This window comes from Erythranthe guttata, chromosome 12 (genome assembly GCF_056151865.1).
Source record: "Erythranthe guttata isolate IM_541 chromosome 12, IM_541, whole genome shotgun sequence".
NCBI lineage: Eukaryota > Viridiplantae > Streptophyta > Magnoliopsida > Lamiales > Phrymaceae > Erythranthe > Erythranthe guttata.
Genome location: NC_142544.1, coordinates 7,476,378 through 7,500,631, shown reverse-complemented (window position 1 = coordinate 7,500,631; position 24,254 = coordinate 7,476,378). Strand labels below are relative to the sequence as shown.

At 33.6% G+C, this 24,254-nt stretch overlaps 1 long non-coding RNA gene and 1 pseudogene across 1 annotated transcript; one reads left to right on the top strand and one right to left on the bottom strand.

Moving 5' to 3' along the window:
- The first annotated feature begins 9,896 nt into the window (after nt 1–9,896).
- On the top strand, nt 9,897–13,142 carry LOC148766359 (uncharacterized; annotated as a pseudogene).
- A 2,239-nt stretch (nt 13,143–15,381) lies between these two features.
- LOC148766358 (uncharacterized) lies at nt 15,382–16,710 on the bottom strand. The gene is made up of 2 exons (XR_016034904.1): nt 16,032–16,710; nt 15,382–15,469 (listed from the first exon to the last, which is right to left on the bottom strand). It is a non-coding gene; the product is annotated as an uncharacterized LOC148766358 (long non-coding RNA).
- Nucleotides 16,711–24,254: the final 7,544 nt, after the last annotated feature.

Genomic DNA, 24,254 nt, shown 5'->3' with positions numbered 1-24,254 from the left:
AATAATAATAATAATAATAATAATAATAATAATAATAATAATAATAATAATAATAATAATAATAATAATAATAATAATAATAATAATAATAATAATAATAATAATAATAATAATAATAATAATAATAATAATAATAATAATAATAATAATAATAATAATAATAATAATAATAATAATAATAATAATAATAATAATAATAATAATAATAATAATAATAATAATAATAATAATAATAATAATAATAATAATAATAATAATAATAATAATAATAATAATAATAATAATAATAATAATAATAATAATAATAATAATAATAATAATAATAATAATAATAATAATAATAATAATAATAATAATAATAATAATAATAATAATAATAATAATAATAATAATAATAATAATAATAATAATAATAATAATAATAATAATAATAATAATAATAATAATAATAATAATAATAATAATAATAATAATAATAATAATAATAATAATAATAATAATAATAATAATAATAATAATAATAATAATAATAATAATAATAATAATAATAATAATAATAATAATAATAATAATAATAATAATAACAACAATAATAATAACAATAATAATAACAACAATAATAATAACAACAATAATAATAATAATAATAATAATAATAATAATAATAATAATAATAATAATAATAATAATAATAATAATAATAATAATAATAATAATAATAATAATAATAATAATAATAATAATAATAATAATAATAATAATAATAATAATAATAATAATAATAATAATAATAATAATAATAATAATAATAATAATAATAATAATAATAATAATAATAATAATAATAATAATAATAATAATAATAATAATAATAATAATAATAATAATAATAATAATAATAATAATAATAATAATAATAATAATAATAATAATAATAATAATAATAATAATAATAATAATAATAATAATAATAATAATAATAATAATAATAATAATAATAATAATAATAATAATAATAATAATAATAATAATAATAATAATAATAATAATAATAATAATAATAATAATAATAATAATAATAATAATAATAATAATAATAATAATAATAATAATAATAATAATAATAATAATAATAATAATAATAATAATAATAATAATAATAATAATAATAATAATAATAATAATAATAATAATAATAATAATAATAATAATAATAATAATAATAATAATAATAATAATAATAATAATAATAATAATAATAATAATAATAATAATAATAATAATAATAATAATAATAATAATAATAATAATAATAATAATAATAATAATAATAATAATAATAATAATAATAATAATAATAATAATAATAATAATAATAATAATAATAATAATAATAATAATAATAATAATAATAATAATAATAATAATAATAATAATAATAATAATAATAATAATAATAATAATAATAATAATAATAATAATAATAATAATAATAATAATAATAATAATAATAATAATAATAATAATAATAATAATAATAATAATAATAATAATAATAATAATAATATATACGCTAATAGTCCTAAACACCCCCTTGAACTACAAAACGTAACAAAACGCCCCCTCCGTTTCTAATCCTTTTTTTGTAATGACGTGGCGAATTGACTTTTTTTTAATTACTTTTTAATATTGCCATATCTTTTGACATTTTTAGCCTCAACAAATACACTAAATTAAGCCAAAATGAACTTTAAAAAAAAACGTAAATAGTGTTTTTTCATCTTCGACCAACCAAACCCCCTTACATGCATCAATTGCTTCAATATCTCAGCCAATTACCATTATTCACAACGTCTTTTCTCCCATTTCATACACTCTTTCCTCTTTTGTTCCTCTTACTCGACCTCTCAAAGTAGAATCACCACATATGAAATTCAAGCAACAGGTATGTGGCACCGCCGAAAACCCTCGCCGCCAACGATTATAACCAAATGCAGACCTGCCACCTCTCGCTTCCAGACGATTTGCCCCCTCCCCGCCCAAATTATCAGTTGTCCCCCTCAGCTCATTCCTCGTCTCCAAAAGGCACCTCTCAAAGGCGGCCTCAGCAAGCCTTTCAGCCACTTCCACCGCTTCCTTTCGTGTATCATGTGGTGGAATCGCCGATCTCCACCTACATGCGGTTCTTGCACCTGTATTTGGCCGGTCAATCAATTTTGGGATATCACTAGCTTTAGATGGAGAATTGGAGAGAGAATTGTGATGGGTGTGATGTGGGGAGGTGTTTGGATGGGAGAAAGAAACGTTGGGTAGGGCTGGTACAAATTTTTTAAATACATTTAAGGGCAAATAAGTAAAATTCACATAAAAGTTATCGGTGTTAGTTTTCTAAAGTTGACCATAAATTACAAGGGGGCGTTTTGTTACGTTTTGCAGTTCAAGGTGGTATTTAAGACAAACCTCATAGTTCAAGGGTGCAAACTGTACTTTCCCCTATTAATTATTTTGACTTTTTATTATGCTTACCCTTGTTGAACAGTCAACATATTAATATTACTCTATTACACAATAATAATGACTTTTGTTGTGTTAATATTGTCGTGCTAGAGATTAATATAGCAATATTACTGTGCTAAACTGTAGTATAGTTAATATTATTGTGTTTAACAGTAATATAGTTAATATTACTGTCAACCACAACAATATTGTTGTTTAAACGGGGAGGCAAAAAGATGTTAAAGCAAAAAAAAACCGAAAAAGTCATTGCTGGAGACGCGGAAAAATCATGAAGAAGAGAGAAAGAAAAAACAAAAAAAAAAGAGTCAACACTAGAGACCGGCGGCGACGAACGAAATTGTACTCAGAATTGTGTTTTGGGTCAAAATTGAATAATTTATGAAATTTAGGATCAAATTGATGTTAAATTAAATTAAATGATGAAATTAGAGCATATTAAAATGTGAGAGGCTATTTTAGCTTTAACAAACCTCTGGACAATGTGTGGACTTTTTTGTAAAAGAACTTTTTATTTGGACCCCTTTATGAATAAGTAAGTACCATTGATGGGCGTATTTGTAAAGTGTCATTTTTCTAAAATCGTAATCTTATAATATTCTATATTCAATTTATTATTCTTATCTTTATATATAAAATAAAGGTTTTGTCCCAAAACCTTAGATCCATTTTTGTGAATTTTTTGTTGCCCTAGGGGCTTATCCGTCCATACCAAATAGCAGTTTTTTTTCTTCTTAAATTCTTGGTGCTTGACCGGTTAAAAAACTTCCCACGATATTAGTAGTTTTCTTACGATTTGACATCACATGTTCTTCTCCCATCAGTTTTTGATTCAACCGCTATGGCTTTTGTTTATAAAATTCTTAGCCATCATTATTAATCTCTCACCATTATCTTTTGTGACAATTTCCAGACAACTTCGTGGATCTCGATCTTGATTCGCCTTAGAGCTGCTCATGAAACTATTTGTTGCTCTACTTGCCTGCATTTGATTTAGGTATGGCGCCGATTTGTCTTCTTCTGAGTTCGTTTCTCTCAAACTTTGCCTTTTCTTATGCAGACCAGCAGAGAAACCAACAATGGAGAGAATCCAAAATCGAGAGCAATCCCATCAACCCGGCAAGAAGAGTTCGTGATCATTTTCAGCAGTGTTGCACCTTCTTGCAAGTGGAATCTTATTGGATGTAGATGGTCATGTATAATCTTTCGAAATTTATGTGAGTTTATCTAAATTTAATATTGAATTCTAATTTATGTTGGACAGATGCTCAAATTGAAAAGAACTTTTGGGTTCGAAGTTTTAGTTGAACTAACATAGGCTTTATCCCACTTTGCACCCTTGAAATATACCACTTTCACAATTTGCACCCTCGAAACAAATTAATAGCGTTTTGCATTCTCGAAACACAATAAATCATGCATAATGCACCCTGAATGGAATTCTAAAGCTAATAAGATGATTAATATTTTTAGTGGTATTTTTTTAATAGGACAAATGTGAAATAATTTTTTTTATTTATCAATCATTTTGAAACTATAAAATTGCAAAAATAAAAATACATCTCATCAACATATTTAAAAATTATATTTTTTATCACAAAAAAATATTTTATGAAATAAAAATAAAAGAATCCTTCAGCTATTTCGTTATTAAGTTATTTGAAAAATGATATCTTCTTCCAAGTATTTCTACCTAATATTTACAATAAAAGATCCATCATTCGAATAAGTAAGTGATAAAAGTTTATTTTATTTTGTTTTGAAAGAAAATATACTTTTTCCAGTTATCTGATGTGGTTTTTATTTTTTTCCACATGGCTTTGCTCGAAATTAGGTTGGAGATTGAAGAAAATAAAATTTTAATTTGTTATTTTACACCTTGAAAATAAAAATAACCAATAAAAATGAAAGTGTCTTTATTATTCAATTCAGGGTGCATTGTGATGTATTTATTGTGTTTTAAGGGTGCAAAGTGCTATTATTATTTTTCAAGGTTGCAAAGTGCCAAAATGCTCCATTTCAAGGATGCAAATTGCAAAGTGGAATTAAGCCATCTAACCATGCTGTATTTTTTAGCATGTTGCATCTCATTTACTCAACGGGTGTTTATACAGTGCAGTTAGATGCTCATATATATATATTAGCGTAAATCATGTATTTGTAACAATTGGGAAGTTGTTTTTTGAATTGTGATGTGTTGATTTTAGGTAAATTTTTATCGAACCATAACACTCCCTCCGCCATATGGCTCGATTTATTGTAGTGGTAATACATGACCATGTAATTGGGAAAATCAAGAGGATATAGATTAGTGCATTACTCTTCTGAGATGGGGTTGCCAGGCATGCTTGATTATTCAGATTTTAGATTCATTTTTTCTTCATCAACTTCGTTACATTTCTCTGTATGTGTTGTTTGTTATTGTAGTTGTTGGATGGCAGAAAATATAGGGTCAAGAAGAGCGAAAGCAATTAAGCCAGGTCTACCGCTAGCTTTCGATGTTATTATGTTCATTATATAAACTCTATTTCCAACTTGTCGTTCTATACTCATTTGCTCGGTTTATAAAAATAAAAGTTGGATTGCTTCGTAAATTTTGTTCCATTTTCCACATGTATCTGGATGTTTTTACATACAATGCTCTAATTATAGCACATGGTATGGTATGGTGACTTCTCCTTTTTAAGAATCTCTTTACTTCCTAGCTGTGCAGCAAATTATAAAGGTTGGGTTGATTATACCCTTAAAAATGATTAAACTCATTCTACATACCTTTATTATGTGCAGGGAGGACTTGCCCTGGTTCAGTTGTTGGAATGGTTTGATATATCTTACGCCATTTCAATATCTTTTCAGAAATATATAATGAGTTCATTTTATTCAGCCTTGCTATTTAATCTCATTTTTTTTATGCCGACTGCTACTTTATCACTGACAACTATATGATGAACTTTACAGATTAGGGGATTAAGATCAAAGATTGGGCCTGCTCTATTGTATCGAAATGTTCTGTTTCACGTAGTAAAGTTATTGGATTGCTAATGACATATATGCTTATATCCAGGTACCCGTTCTTGCTAAATTCATTCATGATAAAAATAGCATATAGTATTTCGTTGGTGTTTTTATCCACTGTACAAGCTGTAGCTTTTACGATTTAATGCAAGCGCAAGTCCTTGAACTGCAGGTCACTGATGTCTCTTATTTTGTAGGTTAAGTTAGCATTGTAATTGTGGATTAGCGTTGTAATTGTGGGTTGCAACATTCTTCGTCGATATATTAGAAAAACTACAGCGCGTAAAGTGTAGGAAGCCTGACAAGTACTAAACCATGGAATAGATGATTGGAAAAATATAAATTAACTTTATGTTGTATATATATATATATATATATATATATATATATATATATATATATATATATATATATATATATATATAATTTTAAACCATTGGATAAATAATAAGTTTGATTATTTAGTAATATAAAGAATTTCAAATTTGGATGTAATTAGTGATAGGTTTTGTGAATGAAATTGGGATTATGTATTCTTAAATATAGAATTCGTGTTTGGAATAATTACAATTCATTTTTTATATTGGATATTCTTGAAAGGTTTCAGTACTAGTGAATTGGTTCAAAAGCAAAATATGAAAATAAATAAATATACAAGTATACCCGACGGTTTTCAAACCATCGAGAAAAACATTGTCGATGGTTTTTTTACTTGTAAAAGTTATAAGAAGAGTTGTTGAAGGTGAAAAGCTCCCTCTCCTGTCCGGCTACCAAGACGGGGAGAGGAAGCAGGCCAAATTTGTTTTCATTTTTCAATTTCATTTTTTTCTTTTTACCTTGTGAATTGACGGAGTTGCCTCTCAATTCTACGTGTGCATGTCATGTGTGCAACATTTTAGCCAAAAATAGACTCTTACGTCACCGATGCATCAAATTAGCAAAGTTCAGATATGATAGTGTAAGTTTTTTTTTTTTTGGTAGGCATAACCCAAAAACAGCCAAAGTACGGCGGCCAAAGTGCACTTAACCCTAAAATTTAATGCAAAGGTAGTTAGGAAACTGGAAATTACTCAAAATTAGATTATGTCACGTACCAAAATCCATTACGAGATAAGAAAAGTTAGGAATACTTCGGAAAAACTTGGCATCGAATCTTATCAAAAGTTAAAAGACGAAGGAGGTTTCAGTAGGTTAAGAGCTCGTTTGGCTAATTTTATTTTAAACAACTAATAAACTCTTGCATTGATAAACTATTTTAAGAGCTGATAAGCTGTTACTTCTTATTTTTAGACTTGATTTTTTAAATATTTGGATAATGAGTGTATAAGTTGTTTTTACTCAGTATAAGATCTTAAATAAAAAATTTAGGTAAATGTATATTTTTTTTAAATCTTCAATGCTCTCTAACAGTTTTTTTGTTGAATTTTAAGATCTTTTTAAAAAGAATTACCAAACACTTTGAGCTTATAAGCTGCTAAATATCTCATAAGCTATTTCTAGAGTAAACTGCCAAAAGTACTCCTGTGTAATTTCGATATAATAGAAGGGGTTTTTGTGCATAAGTCCCCGACCAAGCATCTTTATTATTCGAGGTTTACGGGCTATATCTCTTTCACCAATCAACCCATCCCTTTAATATATATTACAAATAAAGGAAACGTTCATGTATATGCCAATATTACCTCCAACCATTTATACCCAATACTTAATTGTAACCCCAATTTAATCAATTTTGTCCACAAAAAATCCAATTTTGACCACAAAAAATTCAATTTTGACTTTTTTTTTTCAAAAAAAAAAAAATAAAAATAAAACGTTGACCGTAATTGTACTGTCACTAACAGTAAATTAACGTAAGTATACTGTCAATGACAGTTAATTAACGTAATTGTACTGCCGTTGACAATACATTTTATGTAATTGTTCTGTCGTTGACAGTAAATTAACGTAATATTATTATTTTTTTATTTTTTGTTATTTGATTTATTTTGTTTGATTTGTTGAAAAGTCAACGTAATTATATTACTGTCGTTGACAGTAAAATAACTGTAAACACAATAATATTACTGTCAATATTATTTTTTTGTATTTTTTGTTTTGTTTGAGTTATTCAAGGAGTAACGTAATAATATTACTGTCTATTATTGTAATATTACTGTAAACACAATAATATTATTGTGGTTGACGGTAATATTATTGTTGTTATAATAATATTGCTGTCAACCACATCAATATTATTATTTTGTTTGGATTTTTTTGTTTGTTTGAGTTATTCAGGGAGTAACGTAATAATATTACTGTCTATTATTGTAATATTACTGTGGTTGACGGTAATATTACTGTTTTTATAGTAATATTACTGTCACTCACAGTAATATTAATTCTTTTGACTTTTTATTATGTTTACGTTTGTTGAACGGTCAACATAGTAATATTACTCTATTACACAATAATAATGAGTTTTGTTGTATTAATATTATTGTGCTAGAGATTAATGTAGCAATATTACTGTGTTAAATTGTAGTTTAGTTAATTTTACTGTGTTTAACAGTAATATAGTTAATATTACTGTCAATCACAACAATATTATTGTTTAAACGAAAAAAAATGTTACAGAAAGAAGAAAAAAAATATCGAAAAAGTCAACGCCGGTCAACGCTGGAAATCGGCAAAAGAATCCGGAGGAAAAAAAAAACCGAAATCCGGCGGCAAAAAAAGAATTTGAAAAAAAAAAATTTAGATCAGAATTGAATAATTTGTGAAATTTGGGATCAAATTGAGGTTAAATTAAATTAAGGAGAAATTAGAGCATATTAAAGCATGAAGGGCTATTTTAGTGTTTTACAAAAAATCTGAACCATATGTGTACTTATTTGGTAAAGGAGTTTTTGTCTTAATAAATAAATACCCATTAATGTGTTTTATTCACTTATTTGTAATGAGCCATTAATATAAAACTCCATGTGATAAATCGCAAAACCAAATAGAAATTACCTCTATCTCTGCATATCATCTTTCCATGAATGAAATAAGGCAGCGATTTGCAATCACAAATTTACTTCGGGCAAAACCAAATTAATTTTTTTTTTCAAATTAAGTATAAAAAGACTATAATAACCTTAATAAAATACAAACAAAATAAAAAAAATTTTATTAAATATTTACTTTTGCAAGACCAATTTAAAAAAGAAAACTTAATAAAAAAAAGAGAAAAAACAAATTAAAAAACGAGAATTGAAAAACGAAGAGGAGGGAAGAAGGGAAGAAAAAAAAATTCAATTGCAGCACTCGCCATCGCCCTTCGCCGTCGCCCCGCCGCCGTCGCCGTCGCCGTTGAAGTCCACCACCTCCCCCGTTGCCGTTGCAGTCGACAAGCACTAGAAATATCCACTGTCGCTGTTGCAGTCGTCGCCGTTGATCGTTTTTTCTCGTTTTTCGCACCTCATTTCACGTACAAAAAATTCGACGTGTACAGGTCGAAATATGCTCCGAATATCGACACACGAGTGTCGAAATATGCACCGAATATCGACACCAGAATGTCGAAAAATTCAATAAAAATCGACAGTAAAAGAGTGTCGATTTATGTTGAAATTTTCGACGCTAGTGTGTCGATATTCGGAGCATATTTCGACCTGTACACGTCGAATTTTTTGTACGTGAAATGAGGTGCGAAAAACGAGAAAAACGATCACAAAGTACAATATTTCTTACCTCTTTGTGTTCTTCGACCTTAGAATCTTCCATATTTATGTCTTGTCTACCCATAATGTCATTCTTTTCAAGTTTTAGTAAGATTTGAGGGTTTTGTGTGATGAAGGTTTTGGAGAATATGGAAGATTTTTTTTGTGGAAAAAAGTGTGTAAAATGAGTGTGAAGAAGAAGATGTTGGGATTTTGTTGGGGGAGTGAGTTCCCTCCCGTTTTTCCCTTTTTTTTTATTTTTTATTTTTTATTTTTTTTTTGTTTTTTTGGTCTTGCAATAGCAATTAGCCTAATTTGAATTAATAATATCTAAATTAATATTGGGGTTATATTTGTAGTTTCTAGTCTTGATCTTAGTAAGTTTATTTATATTTTGGTCTTGCATGAAGTAAGGTCTTGCACTTAGTAATTTTCGTCTTGCATATATTCGTTGCCATGAAATAAAGAACAATACGCAGTAGCTTGGAAAAGAAATGGGATGAAAGGAAATAACTGACATCAAAGGCCACAATTTCTGAGTTATCCAATTCGGATGTGATCGAAAAGGGTGAAGTCTGCAATTGGATGAAAAAAGCGGTGGGAAGTGACGTGACACTGGTGGCAGGGGCGGTGGGCATCGGGCGGGGCGGCGGAGATCCGGTGTTCGACTAGCAAGAAGGGAATATGCTGTCAAAAGTTTAAGAAGAACGACGTGTTTTAGGGTAATTTCTTTCTCCTTTACTTACCTATTTTATCGTTAAATTGCTTCTTTTTTCTTTTTGCCCCTAATATTAATTTATTGTGTAATTTTTTTTTCCGTGAAGAATTGGTGTATTTTTGGTGGTAATGCATGTGAATTAAGTAATTGTTGAAACTTTAATATATTGTCTTGAACTTCAAATTTTGGTTGATAAGTCTGAAGAGCCACAATTTTATCGGAATCATTCATTAATCTTCTGATTATTAGGTATTCGCCTGAACAATTATATTGTTCGATGTTGTTGCTGCTGTTGATATGTATCAAGATTTTCGTCCATGGTTGACAGTGTCAACGATCCGAAATACTTCGCCGCAATCCCGATGGTACTTTTGATGCTGAGCTAGAAATTGGCTTTAAGTTTTTGGTTGAAATTTATGTCTCTAATGTGGAGCTAAGCAAACCGAAATTTGTTAAGGTAAAAGATTTGAGTTTTATTCCCAGCAGCTGGTTTAGCTAGTTCTTTTTTCCGTGCCTTACTCTGTTCACTGAATATTAAGTGACCTTCCTTTCATTTTTCATTAAGTGAGCTAAGCAAACCGAAAGTTATCTCTCTAATGTGGAACTGATTGATCAAACAACACTTGGTTAAATTGAAGGATATAATCTGGGAGAAATTTAATTATCTGGTCAATGATGAATTTAGCTATAACTGTATCGTTGTTTTATTGGCTTAGGCCTCGTTGGTTGCCAAGATAAGATTAGTCAAGATAAAATTAAATAATCTAATGAAACCCAATTGTATTTATTCGATCTTGTAAGATCCAATAAAAAAAAAATGCTAAAAAGCAAGATTAGGCATGATAATATAATATTTGCGGGTCGACCCGCCAAGTTATTGGGGATACCAAACATAAAAAAAAGTCTCATTTATTTAGTTAATCATGGCTAATCTCCCCAACCAAACGAGCCCTTAATGTATAGATTTTTAAAGATTGTGAGAAACAGTTCATGATTATAGTTACTGTTATCAATATTTATAAAGTAATGCACTTGTGGCTAATATATTGTGCTTATATTTCTTATAGAAGATTAGGGAGGACTCGTAGACTTCTCTTTTTGTCTTATATATACACATACCATCTTTTGAAATGGTGATAGTCGTTAGCATAGGAATGTTAGTATTTTCACTATTTTGGCATGAACTTGAAGAAATCTTTTCACTGCATCTGTACTCTAATGTACATACCTGTAGTCTCTGCTCCATAGTTAATGTAAAACTTGTTGGTATAATTAATAACAATCTGCGTAAACGGAAAATACTTACTTGTTTGTCGAAAAGAGGAATTGTGAAAACCACAAAGAACGATCGAGGCTTGCCAAAGCAATTCCCTTAAGACAATATTTCCGGGCTGTTAACGGTGCACAGTCTCTTCCCGGTAGTCTCCCAAGGTACAACGATCGGTTGTCAAATATTTGCACGAATATTCGACCCACGGCGAACTTTGAACAACGAACGAAACTTTGACGAAGGGAAAGAAGAATATGAAGAACTATCTCGTAATTGCCGATCAAATTCAGTACAGAATTGGCCAGATTCTGCCTTTATTTATAGGTTGTAGAGATCCATTCACAGAGGGATGCAATGGTTGAAGAAGAGCAGAGAGATGTGTCTGTTCTTTTTACTGAGTTCAAAAAAACGTAGGAAAATTAATTGGTTATGGGCCAATTAATTAAATATTTGGTTTGGGCCAAATATTTTATTATTTGAATTTGGGTCAACTAATTTGACTAATTACTAAATGTCCCCAAAAATAATATTTGTGGACACTTAAACCCAAACTAGTCCTATCACTCGATCACATCGAGCGCACATCTTTTGAACTTTAACCATTTACTCAAGACAATTTTCATTCACTTTACTTCATGATTATGATCAAGTAAATAAATGAAATTAATCTTTTAATAATTTAATTAATATTACTCAATATTAATTATTGGAAATCATGAAAATTCCAACAAAACTTAAGGGAGATGGAAGAAGAATCTTTGTTTGTAAATCCGTAATATTTGTATTGGGAGTTTTTACCGGATAGGCGACTTTGATTTGCTACTGATAGAACTGTGTTTTTTTTTTTCGGGGTAGATCTAATGTATAGGAATATGGATTCTTGACTATAGATAATTAATTGTTGATGAAATTTCTTTTGGTTATTGTCTGAATATACGGTTAATTTTGAATTTCTTCTTTTTATCGATAGAAAGAAAACATATTTTTTGATAATATTAAGAGGTAGTAACTGTCTAAAGGTTTGGTAAGTATGATGGAAGCCTCAATAGGTTTAATTGATTCATTATTATTTCACGAAGGAATTGCAAATTTGCAATTGTGCATATTATACTGCACACAAACACTTAGGCCTCGTTTGGTTGGGAAGATTAGCCATTATTAATTAAATAATTGGACTTTGTTTGATGTTTGATATCACCGATAACTTGTCGCAAAAATTATATTATCATGGCTTATCTTGCCTTCTAGACATGTTTTTAATTGGACCTTCCAAGGTCCAATAATACAATTGGGTTTCATTAGATTATTTAATCTTATCTTGGTAACCAAACGAGGCCTTAGTTGATTTTAGGATTATTTAGCCATGGTAGTATTTATCATATCGTTTATTATGTTTAATTGCAGACATATTCAACACGGAGTAGCCTTTTCGATCATTTGATCAATGTCTGGGAATTTAGCCCTGGGCCTGGACCTGTTCCAGGAACCTGCAGCCTATATTTCTTGGTGGACTTCAAATTCCAATCACAATTTTATCGACTGGTAAGTTTCTTCAGTTTATTTTAAATTTAATCCTTGCTATTGACAATCAATAGCATGTGTGAAAACCTGGGGAAAAGTGGATATATACTCTAGTATTCATATATGTGAATCAACTCTCTGGTTGGCTTCTAAGCCCCATTTGATCTATGTACGATGACCTACTATAAAGTGTCGGAATAAAATCAATTGGTTAAATAATTTTGGATTGCAGATTGTGAATATGTTCTTCAAGGATGTGGTTTCTCGGCTTGTGGGTTCGTTCAATGACAGATGTCGGCTGATATATGGGCCAGGTGTGCCAGTTCTTGAAAATAATTATGATCAGAGAACATAAATGCTTACAACATATGCATTTGTCTCTAGTCTCGATAAACGTTGTCGTTCAAAACTCTGATTTTTTGGCAAAATACCAGATATGTTTTAATTACCTTTTTTTTTTCTTCTGGGTTATTATTCACTTGCACCTGGTTATTTGCTGCCTATGATAGATTGTGCGTCTGCAACTGTGTGTGGGTCCAAATATATATTTTATATTTTATTTCTTTTCTTCTTACGATTAAAATATGTGGGCCCGATTCCTTCCATCTCAGCACCATCCCCATGTGACCATCTCACCACATAACAAACCTCAGGACTTTCGAGAAGTTAAGGAAAATCAGGAAGGGGCAATTTTTTTTTTGGGGTTGTTTTGTTTTCGAGTTTTCAAAATGGGGTTAATTTTGAAGGAGTAATTAAATTGGTGTTGGCCGCCACCGGGAACGGCGGCACCATCCGGAGACGCCACTGTCAACGGCGGCACCGGCTGGAGACGCCGCCACCGGTGGCGTCTTCTACTTTTTAAATTATTATTTTAATATTTTAATATTTTAATATTTTTTAATTTTTTAATATTTTAATATTTTTTAATATTTTATTATTTTAATATTTTATTATTTTTTTTATTTTTTAATATTTTAATATTTTCTGATTTTAAATTTTTTTTTACAAATAAAACAATTCTAACTACATTTTATTAAATTTATTACATTTTATCAATTAGATTTATTACATTTTATCAATTAGTGTTAAATTAATCAGTGCATATATTTATCTAATCAACACAATAAAATATGTAGACAAAAACAAAAGAAGTTCTAGAAAATAAAAGAGTTATATAAAATAAATAGGTCAAATAAAAGAGTTATACAAAATAAATAGGTCCAAAATGACTAAAAGACAAAATGAGTACAAGAAAATAAAATTGGCACTATGAAGTTAGTGCCTATATAGCGCCCCGCCCCGAGTAGCAGGCACCTCGTGGCGGAACACCACTCAACATGCAGTACATTAAATGACCCCAAATATGCTCCTCAAAATTTCGACGATCAAAACATTAAACCGCAATATCTATACCATCTTGTTTACAAAAGGGGATTCTATTACAAGTCGACTTCGACACCACTTACTCTATTACAAAATTCTAGATCAAGAGATGCCTATACGGTACATCATTAGAGGTACCTCTCGACGAGACTAATCGGAGGCATACACGAGCATTAACACTTGGTATGAAAATTTAGGTATAAATCTTTCTTTTACCTGCGCATTAATATCAGAAAGGAGAAACGAATAAGTCCGAATGACTTAGTAAAAAACATATGATCCATGAGTATGATGAGAATCAACAGAACAGAACATATAACGAGAGACTTTACAAGAATTTCATTAACAAAAGTGTAACATGTACAAGAGTGTAACATGTACGGCTTGAGTTCAATATTTGGTGGGGTCTCCAACCTTGTAACTCCCAACAAATAAAATCATATCACATCCTTATCCCTCCACTCCGTCCCGAGTGGCCACTCGGTCGGAAACAAGCAAGAGGCACGACCGGAACGTGCCGATTCGGCTCAAGAACATTTAACTCCAAACGAACGTGAGTCCGAACCATCAGGAGGTACCATTCGGGAGACCAGTCATCGTCAGCCCAATACTGCCCGATCGTCTTGCCGAAATGGTCCTAGGGCCCAGCTCCCCCAAGAGCGTCCTCAAGGGTGGGGACAATAGGTTCAAGAATCAATATCATTCCTTTTAGGAATATCAAGTCATTCATTTCAAGAATCAATTCAATCGTTCACAAGATAAGTCATGATCACGATAATCGAACATCAAGTCTCAGGATAATGAACATGTTCGAGAATTCAGTTCAAGCCAATGAAGAATTGTCGTGAATATGGAATTCAAGAAGAACAATAAATTCCATGTCAGGTTCCAAGAACGAGTATATCAAGATCTCAATGAATTTAATAAACATGAGATTCAAGTTCGAGCCAACAAAACATTTATTCTCGGAAAGCATTCAAGACAAGATTTTGAGAATAAATATAGTTCAATATCGATTCAAGGAAAATGTTCAGGCCAAGGAATCAAGTATAGGAATTAGCCGTGAACATAGCAACCAAGAGAATTGACAAGTTCAAGATTTCAAGAACAAGATCAAGGTTCCAAGTTCGAGCAAAGGAAACGGCAGAACATTAAGGATCATATTCCAAGAAAATATAATCAATGCATCAAAGGATTCAAGATGGAGAATATATTTGGTTCAAACAAAGGAGATATTAAGCGCAGGAAAGAAATCGGATAAGGAGTCATAGTTTCTCACCTGGAGTCCAACGCTAGTGTTATACAAGTGCTATAGAAGCATCTTTAAGCTTAAACCTTGAGTCAGAGCTTTACTACGCTCAACACCTATGCAAATATTAGAACTAAATAAGATTTCAAACAGTAATATAGCCATATTACCACCCACTATATGACATAGTCAATTTCTTAAACATATACTAAGAATTGCTTCTCGCGGCAATTTATTCAAATAATCATTGCGATCGTCATACTTATCCGAATGACCTAAACGATATATAAAGTTAAAGATAACATCTGTACCTACAAGTTCACTGGAGACTTTAATCCCAAATTAACAACATAACCCGTCAATAACAACCCCGAAAGATAAATACATAAACCTGCCAGATTTTCGGATAATTTCGTTTGCTGTCACAGTTTCTTTGGAAAATCATAACAAATCATACGGTTATCCAAATTGTCCAAATAATACATCAAATGAAACCGGGAAGTTTAATCTACAAGTTTCATGAAGGCACATAGCCCAAATTATGATCCCAACATATCGAAAACAGTCCCGCAAGAAGATACTCAAAACTGCCCTGTTTCCGGCAGATTACTGTCATCGGATTCCGACCTCTAAAACATGTATATTAAATATTCTAATTCGATACAATTGAACACTTACATATAGTTTACGATGTCCTCTACGAGTTTCCTGAAGGAACCGATTCCAAATTCGCATTCGAAACCCTTCGATTTCGGCTCCGAAAACAGGTGCGGCAGCAGATTTTATTTCCCCAAAATCCCAGCGGGCTGGCTGACTTCTCCGCAAACTCCGGCGACCGCCGCCCGTGCAAACCATCAAGAACCACGACCAATAGAGAGCCAAACTCATTAGCTTTCTAACGATGGATCCTGATCAACGAGGTTCAATCTCAAAGGCCCCTAAACAATTATTTCTTTGAAGGCCTAACGGCTGAATTTCGAATTGTAAGTGAACTTGTCTTCTTCGACCTATTCCGACCACCACCACCGATGTGAAGCTGATATCTTATGGTTTATACCAGTGCCACCGGATTTTCGAAACTCTGTTCATAAAACGTTGCAGCACTTTTGAAGAATCAATTTGGGCTTTCTTCTTTCACCGCTCAATTCTTCAACCCAAACTTGATTACATCAAACCCTCACTTAGAAACTCAATATTTCCGATCAATTTATTTGATTCCAGCCAAGACTCCGATAAAGAGAATGGCGAAGATAGAGAATACGTGAGCAAGAGAGAAAGAATGAAGAGAAGAAGATAGAGAGAGAGAGAGACGGTGAGGGAGAGAGAAGAGTTGGGGAGAATGAAGAAACGTGGCTCCAATTGATGATGCACACGTCAATCCATATCTCATTATAAATTATGAAAATTGGCTATAAGGCCAAATTGTTTTCTTAATTACCAATAGATGCCATAACTTTAGATAATTACATTTCTAGACTTCCCATCAAATTAGAAATATATATAATTCCATATCGACAAATATTAACTAAATAAATTCAATTATCCCCGGACTTAAACAAATTACACATTTACGGGGTGTTACAGCCTATGTGAACCAGTGCCACATGCCGGTGCCCGTCTAGTCCTACGCGGCCTACCATCTCGACGAATGTCAGGATCTGCCGGTACATCATCAACAAACTGGGTGTCATCCGGTGGATATGGAACAGGGGAAACATTATACTGTGGTCGGATCCGCGCTTGGGGACTTGAGTATCCCAAATTGAGCTCCAAATGTGGACCCCATGAAGAGAACCGGGTATCAATAGCAGGAGGATGTGGGGTAGCTAGAGAATCGGACCATGGCATATCTGGAACGTAATCATTCGTAGATGGACCAACTAAATCTGGAAATATGGGTACCTGAGATGTAGACGCACCGAACATATCCATAAATCCCTGTGTAGTAGATAAATCGTCCATACCTCCGTGCACAGGAACATCTGCATAAAAGGGTGTATGGGAAGCAAATGGACCGGCAACATCTCCAGATGGAGGTACCCGAGATGTAGATGCATAATAGTTCCCCTCTCTCGTCTGTCTCACGTCATCCTCCAATTCAGTAGCTCTTTCGCTGGCACTGGACCTTCTTCTGGTACGTCTATCTCGCTGCGGAGAAGGTATAGGAGGTATGGCAGGTATCAGAGGTAAGCTGGACGAAGCACCATCTCTACGTAGAAGTTGAGTCCCAGCTGCATACATCCGTGTAGCGTTGTCCTGAAACAGATCATATATCTGATCGTCATCTCGAGAAACTGCCCTAGCAGCAAGACTCATGGATATAAGCTGATTACCCTGAAATAAAAGGCATTACAAGTTTAAGAACTTAAGAAACTGAAAAAACAAATTGAAAAACATCGAAAGTAATGGTTGTTTTGAGAAAAATACTAACCACAAGATCCAGTAAAATCAGGTCTCCGACCTGAAAACCGATATCATCAAGATTGTCAATCGGTGATATCAAACGACGTGTGTGCCTCTCATACCACTCGTAGTATCCTGGATCTGTCTGAGGTCCCCTAAACTCAATAAATGGATAGTCAACGGGAGAATCAAGTCGGCCATGCCATCTATCAACATAGATACTGTGAAAACGAGCCCAATCTCTACCCCCTGCACCTCGACGATCATAAGAATGCAACTTAATCTCAATATCGTGATCAGTAGGATGTGGTGGTATATGTTGTACCCTCCCAAACTGACGTAGCACCCTATACGGACGATGCATCTCAACTCTCTCGTAAAATATAAGGGGACAACTCGACAACCAAAGCTGTGGATGCACTATCTCAGGATACTCAAGTAAAGCGCCAAACTCAGGATCTAGTTCACTATAAGGCATCCAAGTAAACTAGAAAAAAAAAATACTTTTTAATATATTGTTAAATAGACCACAAACATTAACGTAATTGTTGTTAACTTATAAATAACCTGATCCCAGAGCATCCGATCGAGCGTCGTACGATAAACACGTATATTGTTTCGCGAGGACCGAGTGTGACTTGTAGGTCTGATCCAACTGTAATATCATATGAAAATTTGCTAAGTCTATATATTAACCTTCATATAAATAAATTATTAGTACTAAGATGTTTACCGTGCACCGTAAGGAGGGTGGGGATATGCAAGCCGACGGGGATCATCTTCTACTACTGGTACTATTGCTGGAGCGAGTAAAGGGATCATCGACCATGCCCAACACTAATTATTGAACATAAAAAAAATATAAAAAACCGCAAGTATAATAAACTACTAATTTAAATTTTAAAAGTATCAAAAATCCTATTACCTATAACAGAGTAAGCGCACCACCTAGATTAGTTTTCCTCTTATCCAACTCAACAGTGCCGTCTTGTTCCACAACTTTCCTAAGTAAAGCCCCAGTGCATAGCTCACGATACAAATATCCAAGAACTGCACTACCCCAACTGAAAGTACGCACCGCCTCAAGATCTTCGAAATGACGAAGATACAACAACGAGATTGCACTTAAAGATGTGTCAGGACACATAACCCCCCCAAGTAGCAAAAACAGTAAACACCTGGTATGCTGCTGAACACGCTGCTCCGTGCTGTCATCGGTAATCTTGCATCCTCGTAAATATATGGCCAGATCAGTTGCATAGAGCCGTCTCCCTTTGAAAGCTCGATCTGAAGGAGTAAATCCCAACCACGTCTGACAATAATCCTGCCACTGCTCCTTCGACCATGAAATATCCTGTCCAGTAACAGGTAGTCCGTCAACAGGCAAACCCCATAATAGTGCGACATCCTCAAGTGTCACTGTCGCCTCCCCTGCTCGAAAATGAAACGTGTGTGTCTCCGGACGCCATCTCTCCACTAAAGCTGCAATAAGATGCAAATCGACTACGAGACGACCACATCGATATACTCCATAGAACCTAGTATCAACTAAGTACTGCATCACTCTAGGGTGTGGATCATCATCACCATCATCTCCATATAAACCCCAAATCCAACCATCACAACGTCTCCCGCGCACAACATCATCCACGTTTGCCGATGTAATCGATCTGGATACGTGCTCTGACTGGCGGTATAGCAATGAAGTGTCCCGCGGACCATAAACATAACTGACATCCATCCTGTATAAAAATATACATAGAACACTCAGATAATAAGCAGAAGTGTAATAACAAATACACAAAATATACATAGATAGACTCAGATAATAAGTACAAGTGCAATAATAAATACAAAGTCAAACACGATAATACATAGATAAACTCAGATAATAAGTACAAAGTACAAAGTGAAATCCGAGAGGAGGAAGACTGTAGATCGAAGAATCGAGGAGCAACGCACGAGCCGAAGCCGCACGCTGCCCCACGCGCCGCCCCGGAAGACCGCGCGTGCTCTACACGCGCCGCCGTGAGCTGCCACACCGCCGCTGCTGCTGCTCCGTTGCTGCCCCGATTCTACGGATTGGTTTCCGTAGTAATCACGACGTATTGTTCGCTCCTACCTCACGCGTCAAGAGGTAAATACACGAAACCCTAGTTTCGTTTTAGGGTTTAATTTAAACTATGATTTCATGCTTATGTTTGTATGATTTTATGTGATTATGTGTAATCGATTAAATCGTTGCAAGCATGTTATTTGGTTTAAATGCGAGCATGTTAATTGATTTAAATTCGGTTAAATTTATTAGCATGTATGTTGTTTTTAATTTCGCTGGAAGCGCAAAGGTACGCAATTAATTGATTTAATTCATCGGGCATGTACTTGTGTGTTTTAAAGTCGTTTAAATCACGTAAAATTTTTGTTTTCCGCTGCGTATGCGTGCCCGAAACCCAACAGTGGTATCAGAGCTCGTTGCGCAATTAATTGCGTTCGTTTTAATATGCATGTTCGATTTATTAAAGTAGTGTTTGTCGTATTATGTAATTGGGAGTTTTCGTAAGTTTAAAATATTTTTGAAATATTGTTTAGAATTTTTCCAGCTTTAAAATTGTTTAAAATTGGAAAATCGGATCTGAAATTATTTTAAAATGTCGGTTTTTAAATATTCGGATCGAACCGGTCGAACCGGCCGGTTCGATGGTTGTGTGCGATTTGGTTGACCGAATCCAAGTGGATTCGGGTCGGTCAGACCGGTTCTCGGTCCGACTGACCCGGCCCACTGATTTGGGTCAGCTGGACCGGACAGAACCGGCCCGATTCGGTCCGAACCGGTCAGACCGGTTGGGCCGAACCGGTCCACTGAAAAATAAAAAAAAATAAAAAAAAAAAAAAATAAATAATTTATTTCAGATTTCTAAAATTAAACTTAAAACAAATTGATTTTAATTTTTGGAAAATTATTTTCAATTAATCCCAATTAGATAATTGGATCGACAATCATCTATTTTAGTAAATAGGTGTTAGATTAATTAATTAATTTAAATTGTTAAATTGATTTCAATTAATAGAACACATATATAATATTGATTATAAATTCAATTTAATTAGTAGTACCTCAACATTATTTGAATGATTTATGCTAGTTGAGGTCCTATAATTATTTTGAAATTCCGATAATTAATTAATGTAATTAATTATGAAATTAGGTCGTATGTTCCTCTTAGGACAATATGCGTTTTCCATATACCTTTAGAGAACATAGATGTAGGAATCACATAGACCAATCCAAAACCTTCTGATGAGATAAAACATTTTAATTAAAAATCCCTCATTCTTTTAATTAAGAATCATTTCAAGCTATAAAGAAAAACCCAATCTGTTGAGTTATTTCTTTCCTTCTGCCAACGGTTGGATTATGTGTAGCCCTTTACTATAGTGCAGTAAGCCGTGTTAGCGGGGAGTGCTATGGTAGAGTAAGCTGTAATTCAATTGACATATTGATGAAGGTAGCCATAGAAAAGGGTTATGTTGAATTAACGTGGTCGGCTAGATTAACTAGGGACTGCATTAGTTTGGCATAATCGAGTTCTATGAGCATCTTTGATTGGTAGGTTAGACTTGACACACGACGATTTTGATATTCGCGAGATTAACTTAGGTCATTATCAAGTGTGAGGAAAATTAATTTAGGGTCATATTGTGGATATGATTGATTGTGATCTACCTTTGGGCAAATATAATCGGGCTAGATTAACTACGGGTTGTATTTGTCCATTGGACCTAAAACCCACTAAGAAAAATCAGTTTTCTCGTTTGTCTACTAGAGGGAAGTGGAACTCGATAAAATTAGTGGGAGAACAATTAAATAACATAAGTCCAAACATTTAATTGTAACAATCATTTAACGCGAATCTCTAATAATCCTCTTCTCTATATATCTCAGATAATCATGTCTAAGAATCCCATAATGTCAATCCTCGACAATAAACTCAATGGCCCTAATTACCTAGATTGGTTGCGTAGTCTTAAGCTTGTGCTAACTGTTGAGGGGCGTCTCTATGTTTTGAACGAGAGGCTTCCCTCCACTATACCTGACACAGCGACTGATGCTGAAAAGGAAACTTATGAAGTTTGGAAGAAAGATGACACTCATGCTAGGTGCTATATGATAGCCGCCATGGAGCCCGCGCTTGCGAGGAAATATGAGTCTCACTTGCATGCTTTCGATATAAAGGCTCATCTCGATAGCATGTATAGTGAGAATATTAGGGCATCGAGGTACGCTGCTACAAAGGAGTTGATCACGGCGAGACTGCGCGAAGGGACTTCGGTCCACGAGCACTGTCTCAAAATGATCACTCTCCTTGAAAAGCTAGTGAATCTCGATGTCACCCTCCCGGCCGAGCTCTCATTGGATTTGATCCTGTTGTCTCTTCCTAGTTCCTATGAATCGTTCATAGTGAACTTCAACATGAACAAACTAGATCCTCCCTTGGATGAGTTAATGAACATGTTGGTCAGCTTCGAGTCCACCATTAAGAAAGAGAAGTCTGTTCTCATTGCTGCTCCTTCTGGAAAGAAGAGTTCTTTCCAAAAGAAGAGAAAGGAAAGAGTTTCCTTCCCAAACAGCAAGTTCGAAGTGGGTGAAGGCAGTGGGGGCCCCAAAGCAAAGGTTAGCAAACAAGTTGATGATGCTTGCCATCACTGTGGAAAGAAAGGACATTGGCGCCGCAACTGCAAGGCTTACCTAAAGCAGAAAGGTTCTGATAAGGGTACGTATTTCATTGACGTAAATTTGTCTGTCAACTCTTCTTCTTGGGTATTGGATACGGGTTGTGGCTCACATTTGTGCAATGATTTGCAGCTAATGACAAGAAGTCGAAGACTTAGAGCGGGTGAGACCTACCTAAGGATGGGGAATGGAGCAAGAGTTGCTGCTGAAGCCATTGGCACGATTTACTTAAATGTTTTGGATTCTAGTTTTCCTATTGTTTTGAACAATTGTTTATTTGTTCCGTCGCTCATTAGAAACCTTATTTCTATTCCTGTATTAGATATTGAAGGTTTTACTTTTGTTTTTGGAAATTCGATTTGCATTATACAAAAGAATGAGAATTTAATTTGCAAAGGACGACTATTAAACAACTTATATGAACTAGATCCAAGTGAAATACCTATTAACGTTATATCAGCAAAACGTAAGGAGATAGATCAAAACCCCGCACAACTTTGGCACGCTAGATTAGGTCATGTCTCTTTAAGAAGGATGAACGATTTTGTTAGTGAAGGATTGTTCTCTTTGGAGGACGTGAAATCACTACAAACTTGTGAATCTTGCCTTAAAGGGAAAATGACCAAGTCACCCTACAAAGGGGTAATGGAACGAGCCGAGGGTCTTTTGGATTTGATCCATACAGACGTATGTGGTCCACTAAGTGTTAGTGCGAAGGGTGGATATAACTACTTCGCTACCTTTACCGATGATTATTCTAGGTATGGGTATGTGTACTTGATGAAGTACAAGTCTGAAACATTTGAAAGGTTCAAAGATTTTAGACACGAAGTAGAAAAACAACTCGGACGAAGTATTAAGAAGCTGCGATCCGATCGTGGTGGGGAATACTTGAGCATCGAGTTCATTGACTATCTAAAAGAAAATGGGATACAGTCCCAATGGACTCCACCGGGAACTCCTCAACTTAATGGAGTATCCGAACGTCGGAATCGAACTCTATTAGATATGGTTCGATCGATGATGGGGTTCACAAACTTACCGGCATACTTGTGGGGTCATGCACTCCGTACTGCCGCGTATTTGCTGAATAGAGTTAACACCAAAGCAGTTAAATCCACACCTTATGAACTTTGGCATTCCCGAAAACCCAACTACAAACATATTAGGATATGGGGTTGTCCCGCTTATGTGAAGCGGTTAGTGGGAGATAAGTTGGATAGTAAATCCGACTTGTGCTATTTTGTGGGGTATCCCGAAGACTCGATGGGATACGAGTTCTACTATGTCAAAGAAGCAAAGACGTTTGTTTCGAGAAATGCCACCTTTTTGGAAAGGGAGTTTCTATCCGATAGAAAGGGCAGCATGATAGAACTTGAAGTAGTTCAAGAACCACAAAGTGAAGTTCAAACGCAAGAACAAGTAATCGAACCAATACAACAAACCACTAATATACCTCCTGAACCTACGGTACGTAGATCCGAAAGAGTTCGGAAAATGCCGGATAGGTTATTCCTCCTAGAAAATGATGAAGATCATGTTGATCTTGGACGAGATCCAAGAACATACAATGAGGCCGTATCGGATGCGGACATGGGACATTGGCTAACTGCCATGAAATCCGAAATGGACTCCATGTACTCCAACAAGGTATGGACCTTGGTAGATCCACCTAAAGGAATTGTTCCTATATGCTGCAAGTGGATCTATAAGAAGAAAATTGGAGTGGATGGAAAGGTGTCGACCTATAAAGCTAGATTGGTAGC